We start from the raw sequence: 18073 nt of genomic DNA on the forward strand, positions 1-18073 counted from the left end.
GGGCTGACAAGACATACTGTGGTAGGGAGTTCCAGAGGATGGGAGAGGCTCTGGAGAAGTCCTGGAGGCGAGCGTGGGAGGAGGTGATGAGGGAGCCAGAGAGGAAGATATCTTGGCAGGAGCGGAGTTGGCGATTTGGGCTATATCTGCAGATGAGTTTGGCAATGTAGCTAGGGGCAGAGTTGAGGATGGCTTTGTAAGCTGTGCTTAGTATTTTGAATTCTATACGTTGGGTTAGTGGAAACCAGTGAATGGATTGGCAGAGAGGGGCAGCAGTCACTGATCAGTTGGTAAGGTATATGAGTCTATAAGATTCATTTTAAGGTGCACTACATGGCCAATAGTTTGCAGAGACCTGACAATCACACTAACCAATATGGCCATATGATTTTTTTTTAAGTTTAAGTGTTTCCATGAAGGGTACTGTTAATGCTACAGCATTCAAAGACAATTAGTCAATTGGGTCTTTCTAACCATGTGAAAACAGTATGAGAATGGCCCTTTCCTTTTACCACATGATCTCTGCCCAAAGTCAGCTCCATAGGACATGACTTGACCAGATTAGTGTGAAGGAGCTTCAAAGACCTGCACAGAGCCCTGACCTTAACCCTGATGAACACCCTTGCTACGAATCAGAGTGCCAATTGCAAACTAGGTCTTCTCTTCCAACATTAGTACCTTACCTTACAAATGTTTTTTTGATTGAATAAGCATACATTTTTACAGACCGACTCAAGAATCTTGGAGAAAACATTCCCAGCACAGTGGAGCCATAAAGAGGGGCATTGGGCCCAACTCCATATTAATGGTTTTGGAAGGGGATGTCCAACAAACGCATATATTTTATGTGTGATAGTCAGGAGTTTGTCAACTTCTGTCATTAAAAAATTGCTATCAAGAAGGCTTTAATAGCAGAAGAGACTATGAATGAAGAGATGAATGCGTAGTTGCCGGAAAAATACTCAATCTGACTGGTATTCATGGTACTGTTACTTATAAATTGCCCTGTAGTACTTCAATCCCAAAAATCTTTTGATTGTCACATTAAAGAAAATATATGTTTTGTCCTACACTATTTTTCATTCCAAAGTAATTGCAGCGTTAAGGTTTAGAGTAATTAGTAGGTTTACGACAACTTTGTAATCCAAGAAACCAAATAAGAAAAATGTTACCATAAAGAGACCAAGGAGGATAATTATTAACAATAAGTTGAACCAAGACAAAAAACAAAAGCTATATAACACATTTTGAGTGCTTTTAACAATTTTAGTAAAGCTGAGTGAAGTAAAATCTCCCGTATGTTTTTTTTAACTAGCTCTGGGGAAGGTTCACCTAACAGTATTGTGTAATTCAATTCCCTCCACCCTCCTACTTACTTGCACTCTAGCTCCCCATATGTGCCAGTGCAATCAACCATATTAGTTTAAAGTTATTGTAAAGACAACATATTTATTTAGTTTTTGATGGAGCAGAGATGGGTTAAGTCCTCAGCTAAATGTTTTATTACTGTCTGTGTCCCTGCTGGGGAGTTTCACCCCTCTATTTTTTCTGATGTCCACTGCACCAAACCTGAAGGTAAGGAGATATTCTAAATTGTAGAGTTGTAACAACTGTCTAAATTGCAAACTTTGGGGAGGTCTCTTTTCACTTCCAGTTGCTTCTCCAAGGCATTAAAGAGATATCCAAATAGCAGGACATAGACAGCAATAAGAACCTGGTAAGGAGCTGAATACTAAAGAAAAAGGTTTTTGCTTTACTTAAACATTCCTTTTTTCCACAGGTTTTGAGAGAGGTGGAATATGGAGAATATTAATATTATAATTATAATAATAATTTTTTATATATATATATATATATATAAATTATTCGTATAGAACAGGGATCTCCATACTTTTATTAAACAAAAGGGCCAGTTTAATGTTTTTCAGACTTGTGGGGGGGAGTCTGCCAGTGTGTGTGGAAAGTGCCCTGGAATCAATGGGAGTAAATAATGCCCCGTCTTTGGTATTAGTGGGAGGAATAGTGCACCATCCTTGGTATCAGGGGAAAGAATAGTGCCCCATTGTTGTTGTCAGTGGGATGAATTGTGCCCCATTGTCGATGTCAGTGGGAGAAATATTGCCCCATTGTTGGTGTCAGTGGGACTAATAGTTCCCCATTGTTGGTGTCAGTGGGAAGAAGAGTGCCCTAATGTTGGTGGGAGAAATAGTGCACCAAGGGCTGGATAAAGGCAGGCAAAGGGCCACAGCCAGCCCACAGGCAGCAGTTTGGAGACCACTGCTATAGAGCAAACATTTTCTGTGTTACATCAACTGCATTGTTTGCAGGCTATGCCTCAGATCAGGGTAGTATAAATGAGAACAATAAATACATTTAGTGTGCTGCATCATTTGCCACTGATATTGGATTGTCAAACTAAGTTACGTTTACTACAGTCATGTGGCGACCCCTCATAAATTCAGTCTTGGGTTGTGACCCATAGTTTAACCCCTTGATGCCAGCGTCTTCCAGGCCTTTAAGGGTTTCAGGATCCAGGAGGCAGAGGCAGAGCGGGGTTTATGATCATGTGACTGCCGTGACTGGCTGTCACAGCAAGTAGCAATCAGAAGTTTTTTGTTAGCAGCCTGTAACTCTGCCAGGAGCGAGCAGGGTGTGCGCTTTCGGCACAGCTGTGTTTACCTTTTGGTACGCATATACAGTTAGGTCCATATATATTTGGACACAGGCACAAGTTTCATACTTTTGGCTCTGTATGCCACCAGAATAAATTAAAACGAAACAATCCAAATGCATTTGAAGTGCAGACTTTCAGCTTTAATTTAAGTTCATATTTTAGGAGCTGCAACCATTTTTTATGCACAATTCCTCCATTTTCAGGGGCTCAAATGTAATTGGACAAATTAATGTAATCATAAACAAAATCTTCATTTTTAATATTTTGTTAAGAATTCTTTACTGGCAATGACTGCCTGAAGTCTGGAACTCATGGACATTACCAAAGACTGAGTTTCCTCCTTTCTGATGCTTTGCCAGGCTCTAACTGCAGCTGCCTTTAGTTTTGCCTTCAGCAAGTGAAATGCATGTTCAATTGAGTTGAGATCAGGTGATTGACTCGGCCATTGCAGAATATTCCACTTCTTTTCCTTCAAAAGCTCCTGGGTTGCTTTTGCAGTGTGTTTTAGATCATTGTCCAACTGTACTGTGACGCGCTGTCCAATCAACCTTGCTGCATTTGGCTGAATCTGGGCTGACAGTATATCTCTAAACACTGCAGAATTCATCCAGCTGCTTCTGTCACATCATCAATAAACACCAATGACCCAGTGCCACTGGAAGCCATGCAAGCCCATGCCATCACACTGCCTCCACCATGTTTTATAGATGATGTTGTGTGCTTTGGATCATGAGCTGTTCCAAGCCTTCTCCACACCTTTTTCTTCCCATCATTCTTGTACAGATTAATCTTAGTTGCATCCATCCATAGAATGCTTTTCCAGAACTGGTCTGGCTTTTCTATTCTTCAGGCTTATGAATAGTTTGCACCTTGCGGTGAACCCTTTGTATTTGCTCTCCTGAAGTCTTCTCTTGATTGTAGACTTTGACACAGATGTGCCCACCTCCTGGAGGTTGTCCTTAACTTGTCTGGATGTTGTGAATGCGTTTTTCTTTACCATCGAGAGGATCCTGGGATCATCCACCACTGTTGTATTCTGTGGACGTCCATGCCTTTTTACGTTGCTGAGCTCACCAGTGCATTCTTTCTTCAGAATGTACCAAACTGTTGATTTGGCCACTGCTAATGTTGCTGCTATCTCTTTCATGGATTTGTTTAGTTTTTGAAGCCTTACAATGGCTTGTTTCACTTGCTTGGACAGCTCCTTTGAACGCATGATGTAGGTCCATAGCAATAGATTCCAAATGAAAATACCACACTTCAACTCCAGACCTTTTACTTGCTTAATTGATGAAGAAATAATGGAGTAGCCCACACCTGGCCATGAAACAGCTTTTAATTCAATTGTCCAATTACTTTTGGCTACTCTTAAGAGCTGTAATTCCTAAACCCTTCCTCCAATTTGGTAGTACATACCCTCAAATTAAACCTGAGAGTGTGCACTTTCAGCCCATATCCATTATAGAACTTTAGCTTGAATATGGTTTGGTAAATACCTGAAAAAACTAAAATTGTGTCTGTGTCCAAATATATATGGAACTAACTGTATCAGCATTAAGGCCTACCTGCCGAGAGGTCGCATATACTCAGGACTTTTTTCAAGCAAGAAAGGTTAAGATTACATTTAAACCTCTCATGATGGGACTACAATATGTGCACTCTCTTTGCTGACTGCCATTTGAAAATGCTAGTTTTCTGGTTGATGCTGATATATTCATGCTAGGAGGCCTGACTTTTCTTCTTCCTTTACTCCATGCTTGTGTCAGGCCTGTAAAAAAGTATTGAAGCTAGACACAGCCTGGTAACATACATTTTCAGAAGTAGTTTAACAATGGTGGTCCTAGTAGTCCTCCTATGATAGGTACACCTTCTTTTAGTAGATTTGAGGATGATGTAGTAAATTGGGTTATGGCAGGCCTTGCATACAACAATCCAATCTTTTTCTGTGTTTTTCAATTCTATTTCAAGCTGAAACAAAAGACAGATCGACGGTCCTTGCCAATTGATTTAATGGCAGCCAGACGGAATCAACTTTTTTCATTTTCTTTTCAAAGTTGATTGAAATGGCATGTGGTGATTTCTCTGGTTTGTTTGATGACACGATTGTTTTGTCAAATGAGAGTTGATTGACACTAGTTGCAAATGAAAAAAAAAAGATTGATGAGTGCATGGCCCGCATTCGGCCTGGGTACTTAGTGCTGGGTCAAGGTTAGTTAGAGTACAATTGAATAGTGCAGAAAGATAATCAGCTCGATTCACTAAAAGGAAAAAGCTACAAAAGTAAAATTCGCTTAACTTTGTTCTTGCAGAAACTTTTTTCAGGCACCAGTAAGTTGCTTGTTCCATTGCAGGTATTGTTTGTGGAATAACATTTGCGTGCAATTAGGCGATAATAGGAAGAAGAGTTTTCCTTTGGGGTGGTGACTTCTGGCCTTGATCAATGGTCTAGCAGACAAGCCAAAAGAGCTCCATAGACTTGTATACTGGCCACATTGGATTGTGAGAGTTGAAGTCCTGGATGGGAAACATATTGTAGAATGCTATAGTTCATTGAGCTACAGTACCCACAAGGAGATGGTGTGAGGGTGGAGGAAAGGCTTTATTTTCCTGGTGCAGACCAAGGAGCTTCCTTTTTTCCAGACAAGGAGACCAGAGTGAGCACATCTGCCTATTTGGGTATGTGCCCACCTGACACAAGCTTGCGACTTGAGCCAGAGATCAGGGCACTGTGTGCTGGGGACCACAGAGAATAGATCTAAACGTACTGAAGCCAAAGACTGAGCTACTGGAAGAACACAGACCCTTCCTATAGAGAGACCAGATTGTTGTATATCTGTGGGCTGAGGACTGGAGCCACTTAAGGCAGACTCAGAGGACATTGAACAGCCAGTCCAATGCGACTGTATCACTGGAACTGGTGAGAGAGCATTGCTGCCCTTGACCTGTTGCTGCTAGCAGGGACTGAGCGCATAGGGACTGGACATTTGAACAGCAGCCTTTACCACTGCATGCAGACTTTACTAAGATTGAATACCATCCAGCTAGTGTTGGGATCCACCATAAATACTAGTGTTGGGATCCACCATAAATACTAGTGTTGGGATCCACCATAAATACTAGTGTTGGGATCCACCCTAAACACTGAATCCCAACACTAGCTGGCTGAAGCACTATTGCAAAGGACTGTCACTTTGGATACGTTGCTCTACTTCATTTACTGCCTATAACACTGTTCAACAAATTTTTATTTTTTGCCAGTTTTGGAAACAAAAAGATCCATTTCTTAATGAATTTCACATTCTGAGTTCAAATATAACAATGAAATTTGTCAATTGGCTCTAGTTTTTCTGTAAACGGAAAGTTTTCTACTATAGGTGTAATGACTACATAATGCACAATAATTATATAGATAGATGTCTTTCCACAAATATAAAGCAAGTGATATTGACTACATAACAAAGCCTAAATGGCATAATATATTGCATAGGATTACCAAGAAAAATTATAGCCATAAGCTAAGTTGAATCATTTTAATACTTAGGATTCTCACTAGTTTTGTCTTCAGTTTGTGTCGATTTTGCTTCTCTTGGCTTTTCTCTTGTATTCGAGGAAAGGGCTATCTCTTACAACTGCACGTGACTACACGCTTCAGGTTCTTCCTCACTTGACTCAACCACGAAGGATTCTGGTGCTTTAGGAATTGGTAGACCCTCTCCATGAGGAACTGGACGTATTGCCGATGGAATATTTGGATAGTACACAGATAACTTTTTCTTCTTATTTAGCCCTTTTACAATTGGAGGCACCATACAAAAGTAACAATTACTAACATGATCTGTTGGCTCTCTCCAAATCATTGGCACAGCGAAAGGCATAGATGCCTTTTTTCCATTCAACCATTGCTCCAGTGCCGTCCCACAAGAATTGCAGCATATATGTGGTGCCCAGCTCTTGTCCTGGTCTCCTATCTTGCAGCCAAAATACAAGTTGTAGGCTTTCTTAATCATTCCTGTTATCCTCCTTTTTTGATATTGCAGAAATTATCTGCTTTATTCACACAAGTTCGAGGCATTACTGAGTAGCCTATATAAGCATAAAACGAAATGTAAAGACGCTGTCGAACTACAATCAGCTACAGATACTGCAGCTTTTATGCAGTGAAGTGATGCAATTAAAGGCTAATATTGCATCATCTCAGTATACATGCAATTTTCTATTGGTCACCAGTATCAATTGCGCAATATGCAGCTGAAGTTGCATCATAATTTTGAATGGCTTACGTCATTAGATGGGTGAATATATCATGGAAACTAGAGCCAATCAACATTTTTTAGGGTCATTTTCAGCACCCCAAAATTATGTAAGATTAGCTAATTTTATGCCCAAAACTTTTTACCTGTTGAACAGTGTAATAGGGGTACCATTGCAGTAGACCTGGGTCTTAGCATATTTATTCCTAGAGTGCACTCTAACAGCATAGTATACTGGTTGCAGGAAAGTTATATAAGCATTGTTTACCATCGTAGTTATTGTTATTCATGCTATTGCATTCTGTGTACTTGCAGGCTACCAGGTATACATTACTCCTGCTACCTAAACATCACACCAACTTGCCTCAAGTTAGTGATCTTATTGTCTAGCGAATTGTGGTTAACTGAATAATCCATTTACTCATTTATGATACTGCTGCCATTAACCTCAATCCATAACAATAAATTAAATTCTGTTTTTCCTTCCCTCTGGTCTCCAATTCCTGGTACTGAGATATATTTGGGTGCAGGGTGTTCATCTCTGTGCTCTCAACAGTATAGCAAGATCTAACTGCTTAACTTGTTGTGTCAAAGGGGCTGAAGTGGCTTACAGAGTTGAGGTAAAGAACGCAGAACCAAAATCAGCCAGTGTCTCCTTTGGGGGTAGTGCTACACTTTCACTCTCAGTGATAATGGTAAACAGGACAAATAGAGAGGGTGAATCTTCCTAATGGGGGCACAGAGAGCAATTAAATCCTGACAAGTGCCCTAATCTGTCTCCAATCTATCCAAGGCTAAAAAAACATTGTCCTCAATCATTCTTTACTCTTTTATGATGAGCTCACAATGTTTGTGGACTAAGTGGTATCAGCCCTGCCCAGTTATCTTTTGCTAAACTACTCAAATAATTCCACTCTCTATATCTCCAAAGCATAAGCGCTGACCATCTTGTAGTCCAAAGATAAAAACTGTGATGGCTAAAAAGACTGTTTCATGTGAAAGAAGGGAGCAGAGGACACGGTATAGCTCTAAATTTCCAACAAGACCAGCTTATAAAACAGATATAACTAAACACTTCCAATAGTAAATGAGAAAAATTCTGAGAGTTTACATGTAGGTTAAAATTTATATGTCTGTTTGCGACCACATTAAGTAGAAAAAATAACCCTATCCTACTCTACTAAAATTTGTTTTTTGCCTGGCTCCCTGTTGCAGTGGTGTCCTATCTTGATTTCCTCTCACTTTATGTGTAAGGAAAGAGGGGAACAGTTGTGATGGGGACAAGAAGGCACAGACATCTTTAAACACTATGCATGAATACAGCCGCTGCTACCAATGTGACATTTTTGCAAGTGCAGGCGCATGGCCCCAAAAGCATCTTGGATGCACACAGGCCCATGCACCTGCACGTACACTATATTGCCAAAAGTTTTGGGACACCCTTCCAGATCATTGGATTCACCTCCATGGTCACAGGTATATAAAATCAAGCACCTAGGCATGCAGACTGCTTCTACAAACATTTGTGAAAGAATGGGTCGCTTTCAGGTGCTCAGTGAATTCAAGCGTGGTACCGTGATAGGTTGCCACGTGTGCAATATGTCCATCTGTGAAATTTCCTTGCTACTAAATATTCCACGGTCAACTGTTAGTGGTATTAAAACAAAGTGGAAAGAACTGGGAATAACAGCAAATCAGCCACGAGGTGGTAGACCACGTACAATGACAGAGTGGGGTCAGCGCATGCTGAAGCACACAGTGCACATAAGTCTGCAGAGTCAATAGCTAAAGACCTCCAAACTTCATGTGGCCTTCAGATTAGCACAACAACAGTACGTGGAGAGCTTCATGGAATGGGTTTCCATGGCCGAGCAGCTGCATCCAAGCCTTACATCACCAAGTGCAATGCAAAGCGTCGGATGCAGGGGTGTAAAGCACACCACCACTGGACTGTAGAGCAGTGGACACGTGTTCTCTAGAGTGACCAATCAGGCTTCCCTGTCTTGCAATCTGATGGAACGTGTCTGGGATTGGCAGTTACCAGAACGATACTTGCCTGACTGCATTTTGCCAAGTCTAAAGTTTGGTGGAGGGGGGATTGTGGTGTTGGGTTGTTTTTCAGGGCTTTGGCTTGGCTCTTTAGTCCCAGTGAAGGGAACTCTTAAGGCGTCAGCATTCCAAGACATTTTGGACAATTTCATGCTCCCAACTTTGTGGGAACAGTTTGGGGATGGGCCCTTCCTGTTCCAACATGACTGCGCACCAGAGCACAAAGCAAGGTCCAAAAAGACATGGATGAGTGAGTTTGGGGTGGAGGAACTTGACTGGCCTGCACAGAGTCCTGACCTCAGCCCGATAGAACACCTTTGGGATGAATTGGAGCGGAGACTGCGAGCCAGGCCTTCTCATCCAACATAAGTGCCTGACCTCACAAATGCGCTTCTGGAAGAATGGTCAAACCTTCCCATAGACACACTCCTAAACCTTGTGGACAGCCTTCCCAGAAGAGTTGAAGCTGTTATAGCTGCAAAGGGCGGGCCAACTCAATATTGAACCCTAAGGACTAAGACTGGGATGTCATTAAAGTTCATGTGTGTGTAAAGGCAAGCATCACAATACCTTTGGCAATATAGTGTATGTCACATTGGGAGCAGTGGCTGTGTCTGTGCATCTGCTGCATCCCTATTGACATGAATGGAAATGCCTGTGTGGTCATGCACGGAGCACCTGTGCATCCCAGTGTGGGTAAACATGGCCTTTCACAGGCATACCTTCTATACACCTCATGTAAATAAGGCCTTTCTTGGTTGGCATGTAGTTAATATGCATTTTAATTTTTGTCCATGTCCCTCTGGGGTCCTCTCACTATTCTCCCTCACAAACAGCAATAATAACCCAGCAGGAACCCCTCCCCCAATCCAAATATGAAATAAATAGTTTTGTCTGGAGTCAGGCCTTAAGTTCAATGCAGATATGAATGACATGCCACATAAATATGTATTTAACACAAATACAACTAAATTTGGCCACTTGAGAACACACAGTGTGTAAATTCATACAAACATATGGAAAACCACATTGCACATTTCTTGCTGACAGGAAACAGACTGAAGGACAGATGCCTTGAATGGCAACAACTTTATGTGACAAGAATGAAATCACAAAAACACAACACCAGACTGAATCCTTTTGTTGTGGTGGTTCTCTCATGGGAAATATTTGTCTTTTTTTTACAGATTTGTGGTGATAATCTAAAAAAATTGTTTTTTATGCTGCGCCCCCTGAAACCTCCATCTCCTGTGGCACTGAGACATACCTTTCATGAACAGTTTTCATTGGATACTATAAGAACCTCCGAAGGTAGATACAAATGGGACCTTCTTGTGACTTTTACAGTGTAACCAGTGTTGTTCAGGAGGAGTACTGATTGCATTATACAAACAGGTGCTTCCTCTAGTGGCTACATGTTTCTATACAAAATGTTATCATTAAAATATGGCAACAAGGATGTAAAATGGAAATCCAATTGAGCACCAGATCTTACGGGCAGCATAATAGCAAAGTGGTTAGCACTTCTGTCTCGTCAGTTCAAATCCCAACCACAGCACTACCTGCCTGTTGTTTACATGTTCTTCCTGTGCCTGCGTGGGTCTCCTCCCACGCTCCAAAAATATGCAGGTAGGTTACTTGGATCCTGTCCAAATTCGCCCTAGTATATGTATGAATTTGAGCTAGGGGCCTTAGATTGTAAACTCCTTGGGGGCAGGGACTGATGTATTATATATTTATATATATATATATATATATATATATATATATATATATATATATATATATACATATATTGTGGGCACTATATAAATACCTGCAATAAAGTGTTATATTAAGGGGTCAGTCCACTCAAAAATTATATCTAAAACCCATATCTTGGCTCTGTCAGTGCTTCTTATACAGTTGTGTTTAAAATAATAGCAGTCAGACATCACTAACCTGATCAATCACTGTTTTTGGTAGAAATAATATTTATACATGGCAAATAATTTACTAGCAGGTGTAGTAGAGTAATAGAAATCCAACAGACCCAACAGTCATGACATGCATTCTGCTGATTCTGTGTAATTGAATCACTAATTGAAAGGGTCATGTTCAAAATAATAGCAGTGTGGAGTTCTATTAGTGAGGTCATTCATTCTTTGAAAAACAGGTGGCAATTATTGCCCTTATTTAAGGAAGGAAGGCAGCAAATGTTGTACATGCTGGTTACAGTGCATTTCTCTCTGAAATTCTGAGGAAAATAGGTCGTTCCAGACATTGTTCAGAAGAACAGCGTACCTTGATTAAAAAGTTGATTGGAGAGGGGAAAACATATTAAGTGCAGAAAATGATAGGCTGCTCAGCTAAAATGATCGCAAATGCTTTAAAATGGCAACCAAAACCTGAAAGATGTGGAAGAAAGCGAAAAACTACCATTCGAATAGATAGAAGAATAGCCAAAATGGCAAGGACTCAGCCAACAATCAGCTTCAGGAAGATCAAAGAAGGTCTAAAGTTACGTGTGAGTACTGTTACAATTAGAAGACGCCTATGTGAAGCCAAGCTATCTGCAAGAAGCCCCCGCAAAGTCCCACTGTTGGAAAAAAGACATGTGCTGAAGAGGTTACAATTTGCCAAAGAGCACATTGACTGGCCTAAAGAGAAATGGTGCAACATTTTGTGGACTGGTGAAAGTAAGATTGTTCTTTTTGGGTCTAGTGGCCGGAGGCAGTTTGTCAGACGACCCCCAAACACTGAATTCAAGCCACAGTACACTGTGAAGACAGTGAAGCATGGTTGCGCAAGCATCATGATATGGGGATATTTCTCATACTACGGTGTTGGGCCTATTTATCGCATACCAGGGATCATGGATCAGTTTGAATACATCAGAATACTTGAAGAGGTCATGCTGACTTATGCTGAAGAGGAAATGCCCTTGAAATGGGCAACAAGACAACGAGCCCAAACACACCAGTAAACGTGCAACATCTTGGTTCCAGACCAATAAGATTGACGTTATGAAGTGGCCAGTCCCATCTCCGGATCTTAATCCAATAGAAAACTTGTGGGGTGACATCAAAAATGCAGTTTCTGAGGCAAAACCAAGAAATAGAGAAGAACTGTGGAATGTAGTCCAATCATCCTGGGCTGGAATACCTGTTCACAGGTGCCAGAAGTTGGTTGACTCCATGCAACACAGATGTACAGCAGTTCTCAGAAACAGTGCTTATACAACCAAATATTCATTAAGTGATTCAAAGGAAAGCAAAATCTTCAAACATTTTTCAGTTTATATAGTGAATGTTTGAGTTTGTAAAGAAGAATACAAACACTGCTATTTTTTTGAACAGCCTAATATTCAATTTTCTTCAATTTTTTTAGAGGAACAACACAAATTTGATATATTTTTCTTCATGTTTTGATTTGGAATAGAATGTGTAGTGTTCCCAATGCATTTGTGTGCATGGAAATAAAAGCTATTAGAAGGATTTTGAGCTTTAATCACTTTTTTCAACACACTGCTATTATTTTGAACACAACTGTACATACATTTTTTAGATGTCTTCAGTCAAGGCAAGTGATGTGCAAAGTCCTCTTTTTCTCAAAAATTATATATCAATTACAAATACCTATTGCAGGCACAGGCCCACTGCATGGGGAAAGAATGTTTTTCTGGAGTTATTCTTTAAGATAATGAATGAGCCAGGATTGTCAGAGGAGGATATGGAAGCATCAAAGTGCAGAGGACATGAAAGTTGCTCCATAGATTTGTGCAAATGTTCTGTCTGATGACATGTGTGCAGTGCAGTTTATGTGTCATCTAATGAGGACCTCCACTAGCCAGTGTGCTGATCACTTCTCGCCAGGAGGTAGGAAGTGATCTCCATCACTGATGGATGTAAATCGATGGACAATGATGTCCCACCATTACACCATATGATTACCTGTTCAGGGTCCTGGAAGCAGGGCGTGCAGATCAGAGGGCTGGGGGTATCTCCGCTGTCCACATCAGCGGCGATCCACAGCCAGGCTCCGCCTCTGCCTCCTCCTTCTTATCTTGTTTATTCTCTTACTCTATCCCTTGGCCGGGTGTGTGACAGCAGGAAGCCTTGCGGAGTCGCTGTGACAACAAGTTATGTCTGAGGACCTTACTGGCCCTCCCCCCATTGTAGCGCCCTGCCAGTGATGCCTTTTGCTAGAGCTTGCCCTGGCAGGAGGGGAAGGGAAAGTCGACAGCTGAAATGTCATCAGTTTTTAACGCCAGGGTGGCTCCAGTTTTTAACAACCGATGAGTGCTGGCATTCTTGATTTTACTGTACATTTCAGCTGTCAGCGGGGGGAATCCTGCTGACAGCTAAAATGACCAAACCTTAAGGTATCGGTTTTTGATATCGGTGCATTTGCACAAGTACCTATACTTGTGCAAATTCACAGTATTGATACCAGTATCAGTATCGGTGCAACTCTACTCTCTGCATTATTACACTATGAGTGCAGGTGCCATGGTAATGCTTCCTCAGGGGCGGTTCCGTGACATCCGGCACTCACACAGTGTCCTGAGTCTTTTGGATTGGATGACACTGTGCATCATTCACCCAGAAGACTTCTGACATCATTTGGTGAAAAAGATTTATTGTAGGGGCTGGAGCAGGATAGGTGAGTATTGCAGACAGAGGACTATTTTTATTTTTAATGCAGATGGGACATCATTTTAAAAAGTTAGACTGCCTAGCAGTTCCTTGTCTATCACAGGGACCGTAGTGGTGAACTCTTATTCTCATTACATACGTTACGGTGCATCGCTATGTAACAGATGGAAAAGTGCAGGTTGATTGATCCGTCAAGGTGAGTTGACAGCCCATTCAAAATAAATGGGCTGGCTTACTTCAACATGTCCACTGTAACCAACTAGATAGGTCTGAATGGGTCCCAAGAGATTCCAAATCCTAAATAAATATATTAGAGATTATAAAAAAGGTGATCCATATGATAGCTTATATATCTCTGCATCCCTATGGAAGTTCTGATAAGAATTTATAATAATATTCTGAGAAATTACTCTCCTTTCCTTTGACAAACAAGCTGTACAAATCAAAAGAAACATTTCTAGGAGATTAAGTGCTAATCAAACCCTGCTACTTTACATAACGCCACTTGTAACTGCTCATTTCACTTAGCAGAACTGCTACACAATGCTTTATTACTTGAGCAATATTTTAAAGAAACTCTGTAGATCGGAATATTGAATGATCACTTAGCGAACATCCTTAAGGAGGACTTTCAGTAATGAAAATAAATATTTATAACGCTTTTACAAAGCTTTTCCTTTGTGTTATGTCTTATATAGAGCTAGTGAAAAATATTGTTTTCAAGGACATTATGGCTATCACCTACGTCAACCAATCAGATCAAAGGGGCTGATTTGTAAACTGTCAGAATCAATACTTCACTGTTTTTATTAGGTGACGTATGGATTCTGATGATCTAAGCTGATCTGCATGCCAGTTTCAGGTCAGTGACTCAGAAAGCATTAAAGCCTTTGGATGAAAATAACAGCCAAGCAAACAGCATTTTCAGCAATGGTAGCTTGCATATCTTCTCAGTCCAAATTTGCTTTTATTTTTAGGCCTTTTTCTGTTCTACACTAGAAAAATCACTGACTGGTATCTAACTAGCTGCTGCAGGTAATGCCAACAGCTCTTTTTACTAGCTTTTCAACCCCTTAAATTTTCTTCTGAGAATGCTTGTTGCCTGGCTGCATGTGGCTTTTGGGTCACTGACCCTGAACATGTAATGGATGAGTATAAGCACAATGTAGGAATATATATTCTATATTCTCTAGCCAGCAGCAGGACAAATTTAAATAGAAAGGCTAGGCCCAAATTTACTAGAAACAAAGACCTCAGGCTGGAACTTTATTATGAGAAGTGAGATACTGCAGAGAATACAGCAGTGTAAAAATTAGCCAACAGCAGAACAGTTTTAATTAGGGATAATAAGCCTAACTGGTGTATGCCTAATTTTTATTTTATATATGTTGACGGGGGTTATGTAGCGATGTGCTGTGAACAAAAGGTATCTCCAAGAACAGGGAGCCAGTAAAAAAGAAACGCTGCGCTTTGAGCACCCCAAACTTAACAAATGGTCCTATCAGTACAAAATAATTTGAAGTTTCCCAACTAAGTGCCAGTTAACATATATTCGATTGAATGTGGTTTGAACTGCATTCAATCCGCATGACATGTGAAAAAACAGTGCTTCCTATGGTTCCCTGTTCTTATATGTCCAGTGAACTGGCGATGCGGATTCAGTGCGATTTAAAAGAGTCATGTCCGAATTCTGAGCAGTGCGGTCCAGTTCAGGTGCAGATTACAGGCTATTGATTTCTTTGGGAACTGTTTCTAAACCACACATGTGTGAACAAGATAAAATCCTGACCTGAAACTGTCCTGAACCTGATGTTAAACTGACCTGAACTGCTGAACAACTACTGTGTCAATTAGCTGTGAAACCTGAGCTTCAATTCGCACTGTACGCGTGTGAATCTGCTCTAAATGATTCAGTAAGCATCTGCTTCAGAAGCCTAAACCAGCTTCTAGAGCAGATTCTTGGTAAATCAGTGACACTCATCTCTCCTTCAGGATCATTCTACATATATTTGTGCAGTTTATACTCTTCTCATGCAACATTCCCCAAGCCCCGAAGAAGGGGGACACCTCGGACCCCCAAAGCGAATTGGCTTTAGCTGAATGTTTCTTTTAAAAGCTACTACTGGACTACTGGAAAAAAAGCTTCTGGTGCTTTCCTTTCAGCACAAGACCTAGCAGATTCTTTAGCCCTTTGCGAATCTTTACAAAACTAGAAATAAAAACTTTTGGCTCTATACTTTAAAGTGTAACAATTGCATGTGGATGGCGCTTGTGTCCTTAACTGGGAGTACACATGGCACTGCAACAGGATCCAGGCCAGGGAGGTGTTCTAGCTTCTATCTTCACTGGTACACAGGGATGACTGGTATTTGATCAATGGAGCTTGGGTGCCTTTCACCCATCTCAGGAACAATAGAGTGAGATCCAGAAGGTCTGTAAACTATCCCTATACAACCTTTCCATGCACTAAACCTAGGTGTCTCTGACAAGACATATTCCTCTCCCTACCTACTCCCATGCCATATCAGTGCTCAATATCCTAAGCAGGGGATAGATATTTTCTCTGTGTCCTAAATGGCTGCCAAAATCTTGGAAGAACTTGTGTCTCATGAGGACATAAAGCTCTCCCAAGTTGGCCTCCAAGAGTCCTATACAAAAGACACACCAGTCCTCAGACATGCGTCTCTAGTAGCAGAGGTAAGCAACAGCAGTTTTTTTTGGTACTGTTGAATTGTTGGTCGAGGGGGCGCACTGGACACCTTAGCTGCCATTGTGCTACATGTTGGGTGTCCAGTGCGCTCCTGTACCTATAAGGAGGGGTGGGTTCCCTCAGGTTCACCTGCCCTTGTTCTATCTATTAAATACATGTGTCTCTACTATGGGGGCTCTTAAACTTTGTAGCATTAGGAACTACAGAATACTGGGGTGCCGTGATGAGGCTCTGTAGCTTACGCATGTATTTGCAAATGTGTGCTAACTAGACCCCTGTTTTTAACGCTTATGGTTAGGTTAATTTGGTTTGTTTGCAAGCTGGCTGGTAAATTGAGCTAGGAAGTTTTCTGTTTTGTTCTTTGAAATGCGGCGCCCTTCCATGTGCTTTTTGCTGTGAAGGCCAGTTATAGACTGGGGCAGTGGCCATTTTTTGTAAGTCACCTGACTGCTTTGCTTACTTCACATATCAGGATCTTGTCTCAGTACTCTGCCCTGCTACCATGTTGCCATGTGCGGCAATGCCACCGCTCAGCTTACTACCTGCAGCTGAACATGCAGCACCTGCCTCATGCATGTGCTTCTACATACAGAAGGTGTGTTTGCTAAGCCATTTGGTGGACAGACTGTCTTCCCAAAAACCATCTCTTACAAACTGGAGGATTCTATATCATTGTTTATTTTGGGCAGTTTGATGCTGCTACAGCAGTTCTTCATTTATCCACAGTTCTCTGGGCAGTTTCCCATAAAAAAAAGCATTGGCTGGGCCCCCACTGCTGTTATACCCTTGGTAATCGCACAGTCTTAGCCATAGCAATAAAAGAACTTACAGCTGTATTGACTTTCCCTTCATCTATTTTACTATTGTGCTTTGTCCTTGTGCTTCCATTCCAGGCAATTGGTACACAGTGATATATTATACACCTTCATTTGCGGTGTGACATCTTAGTGATTTTATTTATGAAGGAAGCATTTGAAAGTGGCAATAATAAAGAAAAAAAATGAGAATACCTTTTTGATCTAAACTGAGGTGCTTGCAAATCTGCATTCGACACAGCTTAATGCTTAAACACCATTTACCAAATTGATTGCATTTTGCTAAAAAAGCAGAAAGCATAAACTGGATTCACACCCCTGTTCTTTGTAGTTAAATATTTTATGTCCTGCACTAAAAAGCGTACTGTCTGCTTTTAGGATTTTGTGGAGTAATGGTATTCTGAAGCATGTCTTAAAGTAGACCTAAGGTGCCTCATACAGATCCCTCCCATCTACCCAGCCATAGCCATATCCGTACACACGTCAGCTCCCATACCCCTGCCACTACAGCCAAATCCTTGGTCATTCTGATAAAACTTGTCTATCTTTTCCTGCCTTCTGTCATTTTCTATGAATTCCAAGTATGTCAATTTTTACATAGTTACATTGGTCCAGCTTGGACCATTGTAATTATGCATATACCATACCCATGAAATCTGAAAATCATTGTAGAAGGCATCATTACTGCGGTGGTCTCCACTAGCTTCTGGGTCCCACACAGAGTGGCTGTTTTGCAGCATTATGAACACAGAAGTTTCCTCACTCAGCATGGGTTCCATTTACTCTACATTTTCTATATGAATACAAAGCATTCTCTGATTGGACAAGGTGGGGAGGTGGGGAGATGACATCTCGATTCCACTCCGTCCAATCAGAAAACAGTTTGCATTCATTGAGAAAATGCAAAGTGTTCCCTGACTGGGACCCCATGTCAAGCA

The 18073-nt window shown here is 41.1% G+C and overlaps 1 protein-coding gene across 4 annotated transcripts in view; it reads right to left on the bottom strand.

Annotated features, from left to right (window-relative positions):
- KAZN (kazrin, periplakin interacting protein) overlaps positions 1–18073 on the bottom strand; it is a 739264-nt gene that overhangs the window by 552990 nt on the left and 168201 nt on the right. The window lies entirely within an intron of this gene.

This window comes from Staurois parvus, unplaced genomic scaffold (genome assembly GCF_062004578.1).
Source record: "Staurois parvus isolate SC_StPar_1 unplaced genomic scaffold, SC_StPar_1.0 ptg000458l, whole genome shotgun sequence".
Classification (NCBI taxonomy): Eukaryota; Metazoa; Chordata; class Amphibia; order Anura; family Ranidae; genus Staurois; species Staurois parvus.